Below are 21,100 nucleotides of genomic sequence, written 5' to 3'. Positions count from 1 at the left end.
TACTGAGAAATGGTTGCTAAACTTAGCATTTAGAAAACCAGAAATGACCAAGTAGAGAGTGATAAGGAAGGAATCAGAGAAACATAATACTGTGAACCCATGCTCTTAACTCACAAGAACTAACCTCCTCTTTGAAGATCACAGAGTATCCTGGCCTTAAGGACAAAAGTGAAACTATTTTTTAAAGATCTCTTCTCTGCTTCCTTTCTTATTAAATTATATTCCCTGCTGGGCACGGTGGCTCATGCCTGTAATCTCAACACTTTGGGAGGCCAAGGTCACGAGGTCAGGAGATCGAGACCATCCTGGCCAACACGGTGAAACCCCGTCTCTACTAAAAAATACAAAAAACTAGCCGGACGAGGTGGCGGCACCTGTAGTCCCAGCTACTCGGGAGGCTGAGGGAGGAGAATGGCGTGAACCCGGAGGCAGAGCTTGCAGTGAGCCGAGATCACGCCACTGCACTCCAGCCTGGGCAACAGAGCAAGACTCCATCTCAAAAAAAAAAAAAAAAATTATCTTCCCTGGGTGCCTGATCAATTCTTGCTGCCCCTGCTTCTTTGCCTATTGGACTGTCCTATAAAATATTTATACCCAGCCCTTTCTTTTCTCCTGCTTACTGTGTTTCTCTACCTAGACAATACAGGCTCCTGAAACCAGGCCTTGCCTGGGTAGATGCACATGTCAGATTGACCTAGGAATTGTTTTCTGCTCTGCCATTCTTCCTGTGCCCTGCTCTCAACTGACCTCCAAGCCCTTCGGTGAGCCCGCAGCTTCAGCCATCAGGGAGCCTGGGGGTGGGACTGCAGTGCTAGCCCAGGAGCTGGTGCCAAATCGCCCCTTAGGAAATACCGTTGAGGGCTGTTGATGAAACAACGTTAGCAAATGTGTCAGATTATTTTTTAATCAAATACATAAAAGTCAAATGGCTCCGCAGAGCTGATTATGAAAATGATCAACCCCTCTGTATCTCCCTCCTTTGCTTGCTCCCTGAAGCCATCCACTTCCATTCTCCTAGCCGCCATCTACTTCCGTTCTCCTAGCCGCCATCCACTTCCGTTCCCCTAGGCGCCATCCACTTCCGTTCTCCTAGCCGCCATCCACATTTGCATTCTCCTAGCCGCCATCCACTTCCGTTCTCCTAGCCGCCATCCACTTCCGTTCTAGCCGCCATCCACTTCTGTTCCCCTAGGCGCCATCCACTTCCGTTCGCCTAGCCGCCATCCACATTTGCATTCTCCTAGCCGCCATCCACTTCCGTTCCCCTAGGCGCCATCCACTTCCGTTCGCCTAGCCGCCATCCACATTTGCATTCTCCTAGCCGCCATCCACTTCCGTTCCCCTAGGCGCCATCCACTTCCGTTCTCCTAGCCGCCATCCACATTTGCATTCTCCTAGCCGCCATCCACTTCCGTTCCCCTAGGCGCCATCCACTTCCGTTCCCCTAGGCGCCATCCACTTCCGTTCCCCTAGGTGCCATCCACTTCCGTTCTCCTAGCCGCCATCCACATTTGCATTCTCCTAGCCGCCATCCACTTCCGTTCTCCTAGCCGCCATCCACTTCCGTTCTAGCCGCCATCCACTTCTGTTCCCCTAGGCGCCATCCACTTCCGTTCGCCTAGCCGCCATCCACATTTGCATTCTCCTAGCCGCCATCCACTTCCGTTCCCCTAGGCGCCATCCACTTCCGTTCGCCTAGCCGCCATCCACATTTGCATTCTCCTAGCCGCCATCCACTTCCGTTCCCCTAGGTGCCATCCACTTCCGTTCGCCTAGCCGCCATCCACATTTGCATTCTCCTAGCTGCTCTGAGTGTTTTGGTATTTACCTTGTGGTCCGTACCTTCACAGGTTTGTGTTGTCACTTCTTAATTCTGTGGTTTTGAACTCTATCGTCTTCCTACAATAGAATATGAAAATTCAGTTCTCTTTCATCCTCTCTACCACACACATACTCCCTTAACCCATCTTTTCAGTGTGTTCATTCTGATTAGACCAGCATCCAGTGCTCGCATTATGAGGCCTGTGTAGACGTCATGCAGTTCTAAGCGAGTTATACCCTATATTCTTTTCTTACTGTATTTTTTGTTTTTTTATGTATTGTAATCATTTTCACACATCTCAAAATGTCCTCCATCCAAGTTCAAATGTCCTTGCAATATATTCAAACATAGACATTTTACCAAGTTTGTCTTCTTGAACAACTTCCCTACAGATTTCTAGCCTGTCCTAGTCTAGGCTGGATGCCTGCTGGGTCGACTGCATACTTGGCATCTCCTTTTGTAATCACCAACCTGGAAGTTCCCTTTGCCTGGATTGGATCAGCTGCTTCTATACTCCATGTCTTCTTTTTTGGTTTGCTCCCTCACATGGTAAAACTCACCCTGTAGTGGCTTCCTGAGAAAATAGTATATTGGAGGTAAATATTTTGAGACTTTGACTAGCTGCAGAAAATCTTTAATGATAGCATCTTGAGTATAGAATTCTAGGTTGGAAATCATTTTTTCTCAGAATTCAGAGGCTTTTGTGCTGTTGTCCTCCAGTGTCTCTTCACCTGCTTCTCTCTATAAATTATCTTTTCTTAGTTTTCTGAAAGCTCTTAATGTTCTGGGTGTGATGACCTTTTGTTCCTGGTGGTGAGTCTAAAATCTGTCGATTCTGGGAAGTTTTCTTGAATTATTTTTTTGAATCCTCTGTGCCCCTCTGCTCCAAGAAACCAAAAGATTGTATCCAGGAAATTGCAGCTACTGGAGAGAGAAGGAGGATTTTAGAAAAGAAAAAGCCAGAAAAGAAATCCTTCAATTCTGCCAAAATCGCAGCCTGGTGTGGGCCTTAAAAACATATAACATAAAAATGGCTTCCAAAAGAGCTCTGGTCATCCTGGCTAAAGGAGCAGAGGAGACAGTCATCCCTGAAGATGTCATGAGGTGAGCTGGGATTGAGGTCATCGTTGTAGGTCTGGCTGGGAAAGACCCAGTACAGTGTAGCCATGATGTTGTCATTTCTCCTGATGCCAGTCTTGAAGATGCAAAAAAAAGAGGGACCATATGACACGATCGTTCTACCAGGAGGTAATCTGGATTCACAGATTTTATCTGAGTCTGCTGCCATGAAGGAGATACTGAAGGAGCAGGAAAACCGGAAGAGCCTGATAGCCGCCTTCTGTGCAGGTCCCACTGCTCTGTAGGCTCATGACATAGGCTTTTGAAAGTAAAGTTACTTTACTTTCGAAGTTACTGCTTGCTGAAGACAAAAATGATGAATGGAGGTAATTACACCTACTATGAGAATTATGTAGAAAAGGATGACCTGATTCTTACAAACCTGGGACCAGCCTCACGTTTGCACTTGTGATTGTTGAAGCCCTGAGCAGCAAGGAGGTGGTGGCTCAAGTGAAGACTCCACTCGTTCTTAAAGACTAGAGCAGCAAAAAAAAAAAAAAAAAAAGACTAGAGCAGCAAACCGTGATGATCACTTAGATTCCGCTAGGAACCATTCTCACTGTGTTCACTTTAAACCAAACAATGGTAGATTAATGTGTTCAGAAGCTGCTGTCATTACTGCTTTTGTGAAGTATAGTTGTGAAGTCACAACTACACAGATTTCTCAACCTACAAATTCTGTCTATACCTTTCTGAGCCTTGTTCACAGAACAAACAGGGCATTTAGTAAACTAAAAAAAAAAAAAAAAAAATCACTGGCTGGCCCCTGAACACTTGCATGAAGCTGACTTAAGCCGAAGACAAAGATTTTAACTGAGATTAAAGCTACCACTCAAGAAACACTGGAGAAAACTGAGTTTGCAGTTCAAGTCCAAGCCAGATAATTACTTGCTAAATAAAAAGAAAAGAAAAGAAAAGAAAACAGGAGCCAGTTTATCCACAATTTGTTCTTCATAATGTCAAGGATAAAATCCAAAATTACCTGAGGTGTGAAGAACAAGGAAGATGGAACACATTTTCAAGAGAATAGAAAATCAATTGAGTCCAACCCTGAGATTATCTAAACGTTTGAATTATCAGACAAAGGTTTTAATGCACTTATAACTATCCACAATGAAGTAAAATAAAATATGTTAGCAACAATTTAATAGGAAATAGCAGAGACATAGAAACAATTTTTAAAATGAAAAATTTAGAACCAAAACATATAATTTCTGAAATAAAGGAAAACGACTGACTGGGCTTAAATAGCACAGTGATGATAACTGAGGAACTTGAAGATAGATCAGTGGATATTATTCAGTGTGAAGAATAGAGAGGGAAATGTTTGGGCAAGTTTTGCAGAGACCTGTTCAATATAATCAAATGGTCTTAACACATGGATAATGGTCCTAGAAGGCAAGCAAAGAGAGAATCAGGCAGGAAGAAATATTTGAAGAAATAATGGCTGGCGATTTCCCAAATTTATGGCAGATGCAAATTTACAGATTCATGATGCTCAACAAACAGCAAAAAAAGATAAAGACAAAAAATGCCACACTGCCACAAACTGTTAAAGTCAAAGCTAAAAAACAGTTCTAGTCAGCAGCAGTTGAACAAGCACCTACTATATACAGGAGAACAACACTGGACTCAACTTCTGGCTTAAAATCAGAAATTATGGAGGCCAGAGACAGTGAAATAGGCATCTTTAAAGTGATGGAAGAAAAAAGCTGTCAATCCAGAGTTCTTCCCTTCTAAGTGAAGGTATTCTTTCAGCTAAATAAAGACATTTTTAGATAAAAGAAAACTAAGAGAGTTTGTTGTCAGCAGACCTGCATTATAAGAAATGCTAAACGAAGTTCTTCAAACGAAAAGGGAATGGTATCTGATGGAAATGCAGATCCTCAGAAAGCAATGAAGAACATTAGAGATGATAAACCGATGGGTAAATACAGAATTGTTTCTTTTTGCTTTTTTTTTCTTGAAGGTTTGATAATATATATGACTGTGAGCTCCAGCTGCTCAGTCGGTTGGCACGAGGTACTTACATATGACTGTTTAAAGTAGTATAGCATCGTCCTGTGCGTTCATAGCCTATATAGATGTAAAATAAGGGAAAGGGGGAAATGGACCTATATTGTTGCATGATTTCTACATTTTACATGCAGTGGTAATATATTAAATGTAAAGGGACTGAAAAGTTAAGGATTTATGTTGTAGTCCCCAGAAGTCACTTAAGCAATAATGTGGAGGCGTAGAGCTAAAAAGCCAATCAGAAAATTATAATTGTTTTTAAAATAGTCGTGTAATTTTAAAAAGGCATAAAAGGAAGAACAGAGAACAGATAGAAAACAACAGAATGATATTTCCAAACACAACCATAGCAATAATTTCATTAAACATTAATGGATTAAGTATTTCAATTAAAAGGCAGAGGTTGTCAGGATGAATAAAGAAGCATGGCCCAACTATATGCTGTATACAAGAGATGAACTTTATATTTTAAAATGGTTGAAAGGAACTGGATGGAAAAAAAATACACTATGCAAATAGCATAAAGGAGGCTGGAGTTGCTATATCAATATAAGGTAATGGAGATTTTAAGATAAAACGTCATAACAGATAAGGACTTTTCATAACTATAAAATGGTCACTCATAAAGATATAACAATCACGTATGTATCTAATAACAAAGCATGCAGATCATTAAAATATGTAAGACAAAATTGAGAGGATTAAAGGAAAACTAGGCAGTTTCATCATTCTCAGATTGGAAGTTTTAAGCTCCCTTAGCAGTTGATAGAACTAGATGAAGAAAATCATCAAAGACATAGAAGATCTGAATAATGATTGATATGCTGTGTCATGAAACAAATCTCAAAGAAAATTAAAATTTTCAAATTATGCAGTTTGTTCTCTGACCACAGTGGAATTAAACTGAAAATCAATAACAATAAAATATCAAGAAAAGCCCTAAATATTTGGAAGTTAAGCAGTGCACTTCCAAATACCCCAGGAATCAAAGAGGAGAACACCAGAGAAATTAGAAAATATTTGAACTGAATGAAGTTAAATAAATCATATCAAAATCCGAGGGATGCAGCTATAGGGTGCTTAGAGGAAACGATTTGTAATATTTTATGCTTACGTTAGAAAATAAAACAGATCTACATTCAGTGATCTAAGGTTCCATCTTAAGATCTTAACAAAGAAGAACAAATTCAACCCCCACCCCAAGTTAGTAGAATGAAAGAAATCATAAAGGAAAGGGCAGAAGTCAAGGAAATAGAAAAATGCATAAGCAATAGAGAAAATGAGATCAAAAGACACTGCTCTGGTTTCTCCCTTCAGTTGTCATCAGCTCTGTGCAGTGCTGGCAAAGTCACGTGGCCTTTGGCTGCATCTGTTTCCTTGTATGTAATAAGGGTGGTTGGACTTACATGATACACAAAGTGCTCTAAATTGGTGCTTGTAGAAGTAGAAGTGATAGTGGAATTTTTAAAAATAAGCATATTCTGGCCATTGCTCAGTAAACATGCTGAGTACATGAAGCCTTAAAGGCTGTGATCACTTCTCCAACTGTTTTCACAATCTGTAACATTGATTACTTTGCGTTCTGTTTTAACACTTGAGGAATGGATCCCATGGGCACAGATACAACTCACAGAAACAGGGTTGTTCTGCATCAAGCAAGAGTTTCAGACTCTGCAAACCAGAAGTTACAGGTCCCAAGCTTGTTATCTGTTTGACTGTCTCCTGAGGCCTTTGGATAATCATTGTCCTTGTTCTGTGGGTCTATTTCCCCACATGAGTTGTCTGCTTTTTTTTTTTTTTTTTTTTTTTTTTTTTTTTTTTTTTTTTTGAGACAAAGTCTTGCTCTGTCACCCAGGCTGGAGTGCGGTGGCACAACCTCAGCTCACTACAACCTTTGCTTCCTGAGTTCAAGCAGTTCTCCTACCTCAGCCTCCCGAGTAGCTGGGATTACAGGCATGTGCCACCACCCCCGGCTAATTTTTGTATTTTTAGTAGAGATGGGTTTCACCATGTTGTCAAGGCTGGTCTCGAACTCCTGACCTCGTGATCCATCCACCTCGGCCTCCCAAAGTGCTGGAATTACAGGTATGAGCCACCATACCTGGCCATCTGCATTATTTTTTAAGACTTAATCAGACACTCAGCAAAGCCAAATTGTTTCCTGATGAAAATAAGTTCTGGTAAGGCTGCCATTAGGGCCCATCCTTGATTTACCCCTTAGCTGTCTTTAAATCAGGTTTCTTTCTTGAAGTTACTTGGACTGTTAAAGTGACAGTTGAGAAAATGGTTTTAAGGTTCAGGAGGAAGCGCGACACTAAAACCCTACACTTCAAAGGGAGTAAAGAAGCCCCTTGTTCCCTGTAGGCAGTGCTGGACATAATGAGATGCTCTCCAGACCAGTTCTGGAGAGTCGGCACACTCTGCTGCACCCGGCAGCTGTCACAGGTCTGCTCTTGACCTGTGGCCATCACGGTCTAGGACTACCTCTTGAAGCTGTCAAGCCTCCTGGATCTAAGTCTCCTTCTGCCGTGAATTAGGAAGTTTGAATAGGAGGACAGGATGTGGTGAGCCTAGTATCTGGAGGACAAAGCAGATTGGACCTGAGACATCTCCAATTTGCTGGTATTTCACTCTTCTAGAACAAGCAGTGTTAACTTACATTTTTGGCAAAAATACCAGAGAAGTGGTGCTCATAACTTGAATTTAATCCCAAAAACATTACACAGATTGAGGCACATTCTGCAAAATACCCGACCAATACTCTTCAGAATTATCAAGGTCACAGAAGATAGAGACTTGAGGAAATACCCCAGATTGGAGACATGACAATTAAATGCAACGTGCGGTCCTGGATTGGATCTTGAACCAGAAAAAAGACATCAGTGAGCCAACTGGTGAAATTTTGATAAGATCTGTAAGTCAGCTCATAATATTATATCAAAGTTAATTTCCTGCTTTCGATCATTGTGTTGCGGCTATTTGAGATATTAATATTTGGAGAAGCTGGGAGAGGAGAAGGAATATGGGAATTCTTCATTCTATTTTTTAAACATTTTTATGTCAAATTATTTTAAAAGGAAATACTGTGTTTTATTTTTAAAAAAGAGTAGATGTAGACTAGAAAACTTTCAAAGCAGTGTATATTGGTGAGGAATTAAAATAAAAAATAAATCAGTAGGAGTAACTAACATGGAAGGGGATTGGTGAAGCACACAGAAAGGACAGTGAATAGAAAATTCAAACTAAGAGGGTAAAAATATTTTCTAGTGGATTAGCACAATAACAGCAATGAACTAATGTTTTCAGATAAAATAGATCCTCAGATTAGATCCCACCCCCCAAAAAAATCATCTATATGGTATTTCTAAATACATGCTATTTCTGGATCCTAAATAAAAGGACTCAAAAATTGAAAACAAAAGAATGCCAGCCGTACCCCACTCCCACCACCAAGAAAAATGTTTGCTAGAGAAATATTCATGAAAAGAAAGTTAATGGTGCTAAGTTGATATCACACAAAATATACTTATGGCAACATTTTATTTAGGAATATATTAAGGCTATTGTGTAATGATAGAAGTAATAATTTGCCAGGAAGATAAAATGATTCTAAACTTAGGTACATTTAATAATATATTAATAACTTCAGGTCGGGCGCGGTGGCTCAAGCCTGTAATCCCAGCACTTTGAGAGGCTGAGGCATTAGGATCACCTGAGGTCAGGAGTTCGAGACCAACCTGGCCAACATGCTGAAACCCTGTCTCTATTAAAAACACAACAATTAGCCAGGTGTGGTGACAGGTGCTTGTAGTCCCAGCTACTTGGGAGGCTGAGGCAGGAGAATCACTTGAACCCGGCAGGCAGAGGTTGCAGTGAGCCGAGATCATGCCATTGCACTCCAGCTTGGGCAAAAAGAGCAAAACTCCGTCTCCAAAAGAAAAAAAAGTAAATAATAATATATTAATAACTTCAATAGATACAATTTTTTAATTATTGGGATTTGCAATCCATAATCGTACTAGTAGATTTTTAACACACTTTTCTCGATTTTTAACACACTTTTCTCGATGTTGATGGGTTAAGCACTCAAAATAATTACCAAATGTATAGAAAATTTGAAAAGCACAGTTAGCAAGATTAATTAATCTGGCAGAAATTTGTAGAACCTTCTGACTTTAGTTGGAATATTGACCACAATCTAGCCACAAACAAGTGTCAAGAAATAAAAAATTAGTATCGAATTCTCTGACCACAGTAAAATTATATTAGACATTAGTAACAAGAAGATAACTTATAAAACCCTGCATATGTTTGGAAATTATTTTATTTTTTATTTGTTGTAGAAATGGAGTCTCACTGTGTTTCCCAGACTGGTCTTGAACTCTTGGCTTCAAGCAATCCTCCTGCCTCAGCCTCCCAAAGTGGCTGGATTACAGGTGCAAGCCATGCCTGGCTAACATCTGGACGTTTTAAAACAGACTTCTGAAAACCACACAGGTCAAAAAAGAAATTATTACCCTAGAGAAACTGATATCTGAACAGTAATGAAAAATTTTATATCAAAATGTGGGATGCAGCTAAAGAAACACATCAAGGTAAATGGAGAGTTTAAGTGGCTGTATTAAAGAGGAAGAGATTGAACATGAGCTATGCATGAAACTCAAAAAAAGAATGAACTCAAAGAAGGTAGGGGAAAGAGCTAATAAAAACCAGTGAAACAGAACACAAAGATGCAATGGAGATGGTCAAATCAGTAAGGCCAATAGCCGGTTCTCTGAGAACACGTGAACAGAAAATCAAAATCTTAGGACCCCAAACTCATGAAGCCACTGGGAAAAGTTAACCTTGGCTTAACTGCCTCCTGTTTTGTCCCTAAGTAGATAGCTGCAAAGATAGAAGGCCACATACCTCCCTAGGAGGCCCCCTCACAATTTTCTCACAAGGTACCTCCCTGTGGGCCCCAAGGTCTTTATTCCAAAACAATGTTCTGTTGAATTTCACCCTGACACCGTGAATTCACCGCTTAACCTTCCCAGGGACGGGACAGATCATTTCTCCCTCACCTGAGACAAATGCGTGCGTGACTGCCCCCTCCGCTCTGTCTCATGTCAGAAGCACACTCGCCGAGCAGGAGAGGAACGCATAGTTGACTGTTCCTCTGCCCCCTTCTTTTCACAGGCAGCACATGGATTTATGGGGCCCTAATCAGAGCTTCCCAAGAAGGTGACTGTATCCTCCCTTTTTTTCTTTCGTCTTTCCTCTCCTGCCCGTTGTTTCCCCTCTAACTCTTGAAGCCTTGATGCCCCCTTTAGAGAAAGCGTGGATCACCGTTGTTCCTGTGGTTCTGTGTTTCTTTTTCCCAGTCACATCCTATCAAAGGAGAAAAAGAGGAGATACAGAAGAAACATTAGGAAGACGGAGGGAAACAAGTAAGCCTATACCCACTTTTGAAAATTAAGGTATTTCTATAATAAAACACAGCAGCCTGGGGACCGGGACCTCAGCTGGAGGATGGGCGGGACGTGCAGCATCCAGAGAGAAAGCCTCTGGCGGTGTCACTAGTTCTCACTCACTGCGATCCTGACCACACAGGAAACAGCACGGAGCCAGCCCTCCCCCAGCGCTGAGTCCTGTCAGTCACTCACACACGCTTACACACATCCTCATCAGAAAAGAACAAAAGTATTTTGAGAGTGGGCACACTAAGATACAGAGATTTTTCAGGTGTATTATCCTAGGTTTGACACACCAAGTCAGAATATGAAATCCCATTGTGTATACAGGCTGATGGATTATATATTATCCACGATGACACTCTGAATGACAAGTAGGTTTTGAAAATGTAGGTTCCTAATCAGACGTTTGGAAAATGCCACTATTGGAGTATAAAACTGCTGCTGGTTGCCGACACACAAATGATGGTGTCCCCGCCTGCGCGGGAGCCCAGCGCCCACGTCCTGCCCACACCTGTGCAGAGCCAGCCTCCCTGCAGCTTCTCCACAGGCTCGCCGAGGAAGAGGGTGACGGAAGAATGCCTTGGCGACTTGCGTTTTGCCTTGCCTTTTAGGTGTGTGTGTGTGTGTGTGTGTGTGTGTGTGTGTGTAGGGGATAATTCTTAATTTTGTCTGAGGAGTGGCTCTGCCACCTTACAGTGCATTGGAGTGACCCGCTGGACTCACAGTCAAGTAACAGCCAGCCTGGGGTGGGGACCCAGGAGTCTGCACCTATCCCTGACTCTGGGTGGTCCGAGGTGCACCGAGGCTTGCGTGTCACGGCTAATAGTTTCAGCATCTGCGCTTCCCAGGCTGGGTGACGGTGCCCGTGGGCATGTGAGAACACTGAGCACGCACTGTCAGACACTGTCCCTCGTTTACGTGGATTAGCAGCTACTCTCACAACAACTTTTCAGATATGCATAACTATCCCCATTTTACACAGGAGGAAACGGCAGTAAACAGGCCAAGTAATGCCCAAGGTCAAGTAACTAGGTAGAGACAGAGCTCAGATTGGAATGCGGAGTGGTGCTCAGCGCCCATCCCCCTCACACCGTGCCTGGAGGTAGCTCCGTTCTGCACAGCAGACTCCTGAGTGGGAGCCCACTGTCAAAGCAGCCCTCACAGCAGAAGCACCTGCTCAAGTCTGTGGCACTCCACAGTGGGAACAGAGAGCAGCCCCGGGGCGCGGGCGAGTCCCAGGCCTAGGAGGCTGGGGAGCTGAAGTGCATGTAGTTCTGCTCTCAGGGAGGGGGGGCGGTGTGCAGGCTCTCTGGGAGACAAGGGGTGCCCCACGCACTCCACGCCAAGCCGAGGTGCAGGCACCAAGCAGTGAAAGGGCTGTTCTCGGCCCTCAGCTTGCTTGCCATGGGCAAATCTATTATCACAAAAGAGGTGGGAAGCATTTAACCAAAGAAAGCTAGACTGACAGAAGTTTGGAATGAGTTTGATTATTTTCCCCACTCCCTGAGACTTGTTTGGGTGTGAAGAAACTGGACGTGCCGGGTGTGCTCCTCAGAGACCCCCATGGCTGTGAGGACAGCAAGAAACCACAGCAGGCTTGTAGACGTTAACTGAAGCCAGGAGAGGGTGGATGAGACGAGGGTTAGGACAGAATCACGAGGTGGACCAGGGCTGAGGGCAGATCATGGAAGACAGGGCTGCAGGAGGGAGCCGGGAGCACAGAGGCTCTGGCCAAAAGCAAAAGGAAAGGGATACATCACAGTTTGCTATTTAGAAAATGTCTTCAAACTTAGCCCAGTGTCCTAGAGGTTTTAGAAGGAAATCCTACACACCAGTTTCTCTACCCACTGCCCCTGTATGTTCATATGCCGCCTAGTATTGCTGAGAGAAATACTGTATTCACGGAGACACCGGGGTGTGATGTCTATGTGCTGTTATATAACAAGCTAATTATTCAGCTGTGCCAATAACAAAACAGATATCATCATGCACACTGATGTCCTCAACTCCTGCCCCGCATGTCTGCACAAGTGTGCCTATATTTAACCGTTCCTGCTAACCCTGACATCGCCTCTCACAGGCGTAGAATGCGGTGCTTTTCCAAGAACCTTCGTGTATAAGATTGTTGAGTTCCTGTGAAGGGAGCAGAATTAATATTTTTACATCTGGACTTTACCAAGGAGAAAGCTGAGGTTAGGAGACATTTAGTGTGTTACTTATAATCACAAACGAGCTCGTGGCAGGAAGGCAAGGAAACCAAGACGCACCGAGTCCCAGTGCCAGCGCCACTGGTCGTGGGGATGAAGACAGTGTGTGACCTCAGGAAATCTTGCAGCTCCTGCCACTCTTCTCAGGAAAGGTCTCCTGGGACCAGCTTCTTGCTCCAGAGTGCTAAGTAAATGCCCACCTATGCTCTGGAAATGCCAGGGCCTTGCCCTAAAGAGAGGGAGTGGTTTTTGTGGAGAGTCTTGTTTTAAACTCACATCAAAACTTACACATCCAGCCAGACACAGTGGCTCACGCCTGTAATCCCAGCACTTTGAGAGGCCGAGGCAGGCAGATCATCTGAGGTCAGGAGTTCGAGACCAGCCTGACCAACATAGTGAAACCTGTCTCTACTAAAAATACAAAAAATTAGCTGGGTGTGGTGGTGCACACCTGTAATCCCAACTACTCAGGAGGGTGAGGCAGGAGAATCGCTTGAACCTGGGAGGCAGAGGTTGCAGTGAGCTGAGATTGAGCCCTGCACTCAAGCCTGGACAACAGAGTGAGACTCCATCTAAAAAAAAAAAAAACTTACACATCCAAATGAATTCTGCCCTCCATGTAATTCATTTCAATATGCAATAGTTGGTAAACCAACTGTGCAGGCATCATCTTGAAGATATTCAGAGGTCTCCTAAATATGGTCCGGGTATTGGATGAGATTTAGAAGTTAGTTTTGGTAGGTGTGGGGATGGTATTGGGCCTGTGAGAGAAAATGGCCTTGTTTTTAAAGCTGCCTGGAGATGTACATAGGCTGGAAACAAGGTGGCATTTGGGCTGCACTCCTGCAACAGGGTGGCAGCATTACATTTATGTAGGTGAATTACACACCCTCAGAGTAGATGAGAGTTCTGCTGAATTACACATCCTCAGAGTAGATGAGAACTCTGCCACCTGGGCATCAGAACACTCCGTCTCAGAGTTTATCTATTTACTGAATTTTCAGCAATGCCCTCAGAACCAACGTGTGAACCCCGGAGAAGTGGAGTCGCATTGCTTTAGAGAATCCCCCCTGAAGGTCTGAGCACCTGCCCGACATTGGCCCTGAAAAGCCGCGCCATGGCCCATGCTTGTCGCCTCCCGGCACTCCCGCGTTGAGCTGGGACACAGGAGACTTTGAGTGTGGAAGACAGCGAATCCTGACACTAGGACTTTGCGGTTTGATTTCTTCCTGTGCAAGGATCTTCAATTGTTTTATTAAGTTCCATGGTCAAGTCTTAGACCAAGGCTGCAACCAAGTGTCTCCAACCAGGCTTCGGGTGTAGATTTTACAGAGAGCAGGACGATTCTCTATCATCCACCCCACTGCCTGGGCCTTGCTGCATGGGACCAAGGACGGGCTCCTGACGGTGGAAAGACGGCCCGTGGTGGGACAGGGACAGCGCAGCTCACTGAAGAGGAGGACAGCACAGCTTACTGAAGAGGAGGAGGACAGCGCAGCTCACTGAAGAGAAGGAGGACAGCGCAGCTCACTGAAAAGGAGGAGGACAGCACAGCTCACTGAAGAGGAGGAGGACAGCGCAGCTCACTGAAGAGGAGGACATGGAGGCAGGTGGGCAGAGCTGAAGCCTGGCTTGTTGAGCACATGGCAGTGAGCGAGGTGCTAAGAGGTGTGCCTGGGGACAATCAGGACAATGAGGTGTTGCAGAGAATGCCACAGCCAGTGACTGGAAACTACATAACCAAAGCATCTGTCAGGCTAGGCGGAGGGAAGCATCAGGCAGGGGAATGTCCCTCTCCCACACCCCACCCTCAGGGATTTCTTTAAGGTGTGGAAGAGATTTTCTAGTGTAAGCTATCGGGATTTTTCTCACTATTCAGGAAAATACCGTACACTAAAGTTTCCTTTTTATAAGCAGCAACTGTGGAACTGGCAGCCCAGACATCCCCATTGCTGGGGGTGGGGCAGCCTCTGGGAGTGTGCAAGCCCCACCTGCAGCCTCGAGCCCCCCTCCCCCTGCAGTCTCCCACTCCCCCCCCCCCCAGGGCTCTCCCACCCCTCCCCACTCCCGCTCTCCCACCCCCCCAGGGCTCTCCTACCAGGGCTAAGATGCTGTTGTTAAAAATCACGGTTCAGTAAGCATCACCTGCCCTGTCTTTGTGTGCAGGACTCTGTGCAGTTAAACCCTCAGCAGTGGAAGGCCGCCCCTGGCTGTGCACCGCCCTTGAGCTGGCCGCCCCACAGGGACAGGCGAGTGGTTTGGCCGCTCCCTCCCCCATCGATGTGGAGGCCACCGCCCAGCCTTGGCACCCGGCGGGGCAGGGGGAGAGGTGTGCTGCTTGACACCCAGAGGAAATGCATCTGCAGCAGTCCCCCTTATCCCTGCTTTCACTTTCCACGGTTTCAGTGACCCACGCTCAACCATGGTCCAAATCTATTTAGTGGAAAATTCTAGAAATACATAATTCCTGGGTTTTAAATGGTGCACAGCTCTGACTAGTGTGATGAGATCTTGCACTGGGATGTGATTCATCGCTTTGCCCAGGGGATCCACGAGGGAGGCGCTCCCTGCCCCTTAGCCACTGAGGAGCCCTGTGCCTTGTGAGGCCGATTCTCCAGGTGGCCGTGCTTGTGTTCAAGGAACCTGTATTTTCTGTAATAATGGCGCCAAGGTGCAAGAGTGGTGATGCTGGCAATTCAGACTGCCAGAGAGAAGCCATCAAGTGCTTCCTTTACGTGAAAAGGTGAACGTCCTTGACTAAGAAAATAATCAAAAGCTGCCAGGCACAGTGGCTCACCACTGTAATCCCAGCGCTTTGGGAGGCTGAGGTGGGCAGATCACTTGAGCCCAGGAGTTTGAGACCAGTCTGGGCAACGCAGCAAAACCCTGTCTCTACCAAAAACACAAAAAGTAGCCAGGCAAGGTGGTGTGCCTGTAGTCCCAGGTACAGGGGTTGAGGCTGGAGGATGATTGAGGCCCACAGGTCAAGGCTGCAATGAGCCTTAATTGCTCCAGTGCACTCCAGCCTGGGCGACAGAGCCAGACCCTGTCTCAAAAGAAAAAATTTGTAAGCTGAAGTTGCTAAGATCTACAGTAAAAACAAATCTATTCATGAAACTGTGATGAAGGAAAAGGAAATTTGTGCTCGTGTTGCTATCTCATCTCAAACTGCAAAAGTTATGGCCACAGTGCCTGGTAAGTGCTCAGTTAAGAAGGAGAAGGCATTAAATGTATGGATGGAAACGTGAACAGACACATGTCCTGATTGACAGCGACTGGATTTAGGACTCTCCATGGTTTCAGGCATCCCCTGGGAAGCACATCCCCTTATTGATGAGGGGAGCCACCATGCAACTGCTCTCCCAGGCCCCAAATTGTCCATGTCCCACTGGCAGATCCTGTGAGAGAAGCCTCTACAGAGGCCATGTTGTGACCTTCGCACGACAGAGAGAGAGAGAGAGAGGAGGGAGAGAGAAGGAGAGAGACAGAGGAGGGAAAGAGAGAGAGGAGGGAGACAGATGGAGACAAAGAGACAGAGACAGGGAGAGAGAGACAGAAAGAGACAGAGAGAGAGAGAGACAGAGAGAGACAGAGAGGAAGGAGAGAGAGAGAGGAGGGTGAGAGAGAGAGGAGGGAGACAGATAGAGACAAAGAGACAGGGAGAGAGAGAGAGACAGAGACGGAGAGAGAGACAGAGAGAGACAGAGGAGAGAGAGAGAGGAGGGAGACAGACAGAGACACAGAGACAGGGAGAGAGAGACAGAGAGAGGAGGGAGAGAGAGGAGGGAGAGAGAGAGGGAGAGAGAGAAGGAAAGAGAGAGAGGAAGGAGAGAGAGAGAAGGGAAAGGGGGGGGGGGGGAGAGAGAGAGACTCCCTGCAGTCTTCACCAAGGCCAGGCCCTAATGAGACCCTGTTACACTTCATTTCAGGAACCCTCAACACCCTTTCATCTGTAAGAGAATCCCATAAATGCTTTCATTCCAAAAAAAAATGGTTTATTTATAAAAATAGGCAATATCTTTGTAACTCACCTTGCAAATGAAACTCAAGTAATTTTGGATATTTTAAAACATGAAGATACTCATTAGGCATTCGGAACTTCCTAACCATCGCAGAATTTATGAAACTGTCCAAGTCAGTGTCTCCAAGCACGTGGCCTTAGGTCAATGTAAGAAACTAAAATTCTACATTCTAAAACCAGGCCTAAGCGCTCCTTCTTGGCTCAAAACAAAATTTCTCCTTCTCTTTGGACTGGTCTGCTCCAGCTCAGCTGGATGTAAAGCTTCCAATTTCCTTGCCTTCTACCTGATACTCTTTTTTTTTTTTTTTTTTTTTTTTTTCTTGAGACGGAGTCTCGCTCTGTCACCCAGACTGGAGTACAGTGGTGCGATCTCCGCTCACGGCAACCTCTGCCTCCTGGGTTCAAGTGATTCTCCTGCCTCAGCCTCCCTAGTAGCTGGGACTACAGGCATGCACTTCCATGCCTGCCTAATTTTTGCATTTTTAATAGACAGGGTTTCACCATGTTGGCCAGGCTGGTCTCGAACTCCTGACCTCAGGTGATCCACCGCCATCGGCCTCCCAAAGTGCTGGGATTACAGCTACCTAATACTCTAATGGAAAGACACGGTGAAGAGCAGACCATCACATTTCTATTTATTCAGATGTGAGTTTTACCAACGAGCTGGGTGCCTTGGAGCTTGGAGTTGGAACATCCACCGGCCAGGTAGGACAAACAGAAGCTGCTGTCCTCCCCTCTGCGGTTGGAGCAGAACCCAGGCATCCCAAGGCTCCTCCCAGCTCTGTCACCAACCTGCGGTTACCAAGCTCGGATTCGGACACCCATTAGTCATTTTGCGAAAAAGTTTGTAAACTGTAAAGTGTCCCACAACCATTATCTCTCTCTGTATCAGGCAGCTGGTCTCTTCCCACAAGAAGCCACAATAGAACTGTGTGCTGGCACTTTCACCCTCGGGGCAGGGACCCGAGCGAGGGGTGGGGACAGAGGTGTCTGGTGGGCACTCCCTGTGCCTGCACTAACCTTCCTGAACGGTTACAGGCTCCATTGCGTGTGGTGGACCAAGCCCCTCCGCTTCTCCCTCCGCCCTGCTTAGCTGCAGCTGGAGTTTCAGGAGCTGAAAGCCGCCGTGGTCCCCAAGGAAGGCTCGGTGCCCGACACAGTCTTGCTGGCCGCTGTGATAATGCCTGGTTCCCTCCCAATGGCGCAAGAATTGCTTCCATTTTAATTTCATTCAGATCTGAATAAAAGTCTGTATTTTAGTAGTGTTGACGTCATCATTTTCTTAATTGTACTGTTTCTATAAAATGTTAACATTGGGGAAACTAGGGGAAGGGGTATATGGACTCTCTGTACTGACTTTGCAACTCTTCCCTAAGTCTGAAATTATTTTAAAATAAATAGTTGGGGAGAAACCTGAGGGCCATTTTCTAGACCTGTCAGAAGTTCCAGTAACACCCACACAGTGCTTGCCCTTGCCACAGACGGTCTGAAGCAGGCATGAGAGCAGGGAGGTGGTTGGAGCGGCCATCAGAGCTGCACATTGGCTGGCCCGGTCTCCAGTTAGCTCTAGGAACCTCGCCAAAAAGAGCGTGCCCCGTTCCCATTCGCCACTGTCAGTTGTGTGACTAAACCCACCCAGAGTCCTCATCCTTCTGTGCTGTCCCTGGTGTGATAGTCTCCAGTGGGACCAGGGTCAGGATGGATCTCCGGGCTTGAGGACAGGAGATGTGTGTTTCCCAGTTACCGACAGCCCCTGTGCCCTGAGTCTGAATTTTACCAGAGGGAATACCTCAAAAAACCTCTGAGGAAACAGATTCTTTTCTATTCCTTTTATCATCCATTTTTTCCAACAACGAGTAGTGCCTGCCTCCTGTATGTGAAGTGCCCTGGTAGTCAGAAATGGAGGGCTGGTCCGCAGCCAGCATGTGGCCGCACCGTGTCTAGTGGGTCCCTGACTGCTGGTGCAGGCTCGAGTGTCATTCTGATTCCTTCCCACCATCTCCTGACCACAGGCAGGCATGTCTCTGTGACTCAGAGAACCGTTTGTGCCTCGCTGAACTCGTTGTCCTCAAGAAGCAAGTGAACACAGGTTAGACAAAATTAACCTCCTCCGGTCTCATCTACAAATGCCGCCTGCTACCTCCATGGCCAGCCAGAACGTGGTGGCCTCAAATGACAAAGTCAAGCTCTTCAGCCCCAGATTCATTTCACTCCTCATTTTCCTGTTGCCATGAATAGCATTCTCCTTCCAAGATCCCCCACTCACCCTGAAACCTTCTTGAATTATTTTGCCTCCATCCCGCGCCTCCTCCCTGTCCAGCCTCCTATCCTGCCCATGCTTTCCAACAGGGCTTCTCAGATCCGGCCCTTTCCTCACTGTCCCCTTCACCTGACCCAGGAAGAATGCCATTCTGAAGGAAAGTCCAACTATTCTATCAGCATGAAAATTGTGGTGACTTTGACACAATACAAGCTTATAACCTGCTCCCATAGAAGTCCAGCGTGGTGTGGTGTTCCTGGTCAGGTCACTCCTGGGAAGCTCTCCTTTCAGTAGCAGCTCCTTCCTCCCAGGGCTCCACACCGGGCTAGCCTGTGGCACACTCTCCACCCAGTCCTCAGCTGGAAATGGGAAACCTGAGGCTTGCACGGGAGGACTTCCCTGGGGAGGGCCAGGTCAGGACACGGTCTTCCCGCTCGTGGAAGACCACACGGAAGTCCAGGGCACATGGAGTCTGACCCAAATTCCTGGGTCTCATCAATACCAGATCACCAACCCTGGTTTTCAGTCCCCAATCCTAGACCGGGCTCTGGGAGCTCTGAGCTCTGCCTTGGCAAACCACCCAACAGTGGGTGCCAGGAACCAGCACCCAGCAGGCTGGCTCCTGGATGCCTGTGAATGACAGGAACCTGGCAGAGAAAGGAGAAAGAGGAGGGGGCAGGTGGCGGGAGCAGCCGTGCCCCTGGTTGGAAGGCCACCTGTCCTTTCAGTAACCCTCTGCACTGGATGGGGGGTCTGGCCTTGATTTTCCTCCTCCAGGCCCTCAGGTGGGAGGGGCTCTGCAGCCTGCAGCCCCTCGTGCTGCATCCTGTGTTTCCACAGGCCTTTCTCTCACCTCTGTAAACAGCCACCTTTTTAAACCATTGCTGAATTCTCTGAGTTTGTGGGTACCATTGGATGGATTCCTGCTGGGATGTTGCCTGGGATTCCTGGATCCCATCAGCTTCCAGCTGGATGTTTAAGTCCAGGCCAGCCCTGTCCCTGCCTGCTTCCTGCACTGCCCCCACTGTGTCCACGGCAGCCTTCACCTCTGTCTTCAGGCCACAGCTCAATCTTCATCTTCTTTATTCTTAGACAACGGCCAACCTCCAAACCCAGCCTTAGGGGTGCACAAGCATTAGGGGCAGCTTGACCACCGCAGCCGCTGATGAGTTTAGCCCATTCTCTCCTCAGTTAAGTTTGTTTTAGAAAGGATTAGAGGCCGGGTGTGGTGACTCATACCTGTAATCTCAGCACTTTGGGAGGCTGAGGCAGGTGGATTTCCTGAGGTCAGGCGTTCATGACCAGCCTGGCCAACATGATGAAATCCCGTCTCTACTAAAAATACAAAAATTAGCTGGGCATGGTGGCGCATGCCTGTAGTCCCAGCTACTCCAGAGGCTGAGGCAGGAGGATCACTTGAACCCGGGAGGCGGAGGTTGCAGTGAGCCGAGGTCATGCCACTGCACTCTAGACTGGGCAACAAGAGAGAAACTCCATCTCAAAAAATAATAATAATAAACTAAAACATAAAGTAAATAAAAATAAAAAGGATTAGACACCTCCCACACGCAGTCACCACCTACCACTGGTTTCGAAATCCCCCAAATTCCACCCCCTGCTCACTAATGAGTCTCCTCACTAAGATGACCAGTGGCTTCCAGCTGCCGGATCTTACCCACCTTTTCAGATCTTATCTAATGAGGCTTTTGGACATTTTGATCGGTCCTTTGAATCATTTTTCATAACCCAAGTAGTTTTGGTAAATGTTGAAGAAAATGCTAAAATAAAGATAAGCCAAAAAAAAAAAATTCTTATAGTCCTACTATAAGAATTTTTAGAGACAACCACTATTAACATTTTACTGTATAGCCTTCCAGACTCTTCTGTGTTTATATATTAAGTGGATTATGTTAAGGAATTAATAATACATAACATGTAGCAACCACCTTTAAAATATGACCATCTTATCTTATTAACAGTATGAAGACGTTCATTGTAGTGGCTGCACTGGGTTTCAGGGCGTGGCCTTTGCCTACCTTTGGTGTAGTGGCTGCGCTGGGTTTCAGGGCGTGGCCTTTGCCTACCTTTGGTGTAGTGGCTGCGCTGGGTTTCAGGGCGTGGCCTTTGCCTACCTTTGGTGTAGTGGCTGCGCTGGGTTTCAGGGTGTGGCCTTTGCCTACCTTTGGTGTAGTGGCTGCG

At 46.1% G+C, this 21,100-nt stretch overlaps 1 pseudogene; it reads left to right on the top strand.

The window, feature by feature from the left end:
• The first annotated feature begins 2,369 nt into the window (after positions 1-2,369).
• Positions 2,370-3,421, top strand: LOC104670839 (annotated as a pseudogene).
• The last annotated feature ends 17,679 nt before the right edge of the window (positions 3,422-21,100 follow it).

This window comes from Rhinopithecus roxellana, chromosome 4, assembly GCF_007565055.1.
Source record: "Rhinopithecus roxellana isolate Shanxi Qingling chromosome 4, ASM756505v1, whole genome shotgun sequence".
Taxonomy (NCBI): Eukaryota; Metazoa; Chordata; class Mammalia; order Primates; family Cercopithecidae; genus Rhinopithecus; species Rhinopithecus roxellana.
Note: the sequence above shows the minus strand (reverse complement) of the source record. Positions and strands in the feature narration are given on the sequence as shown.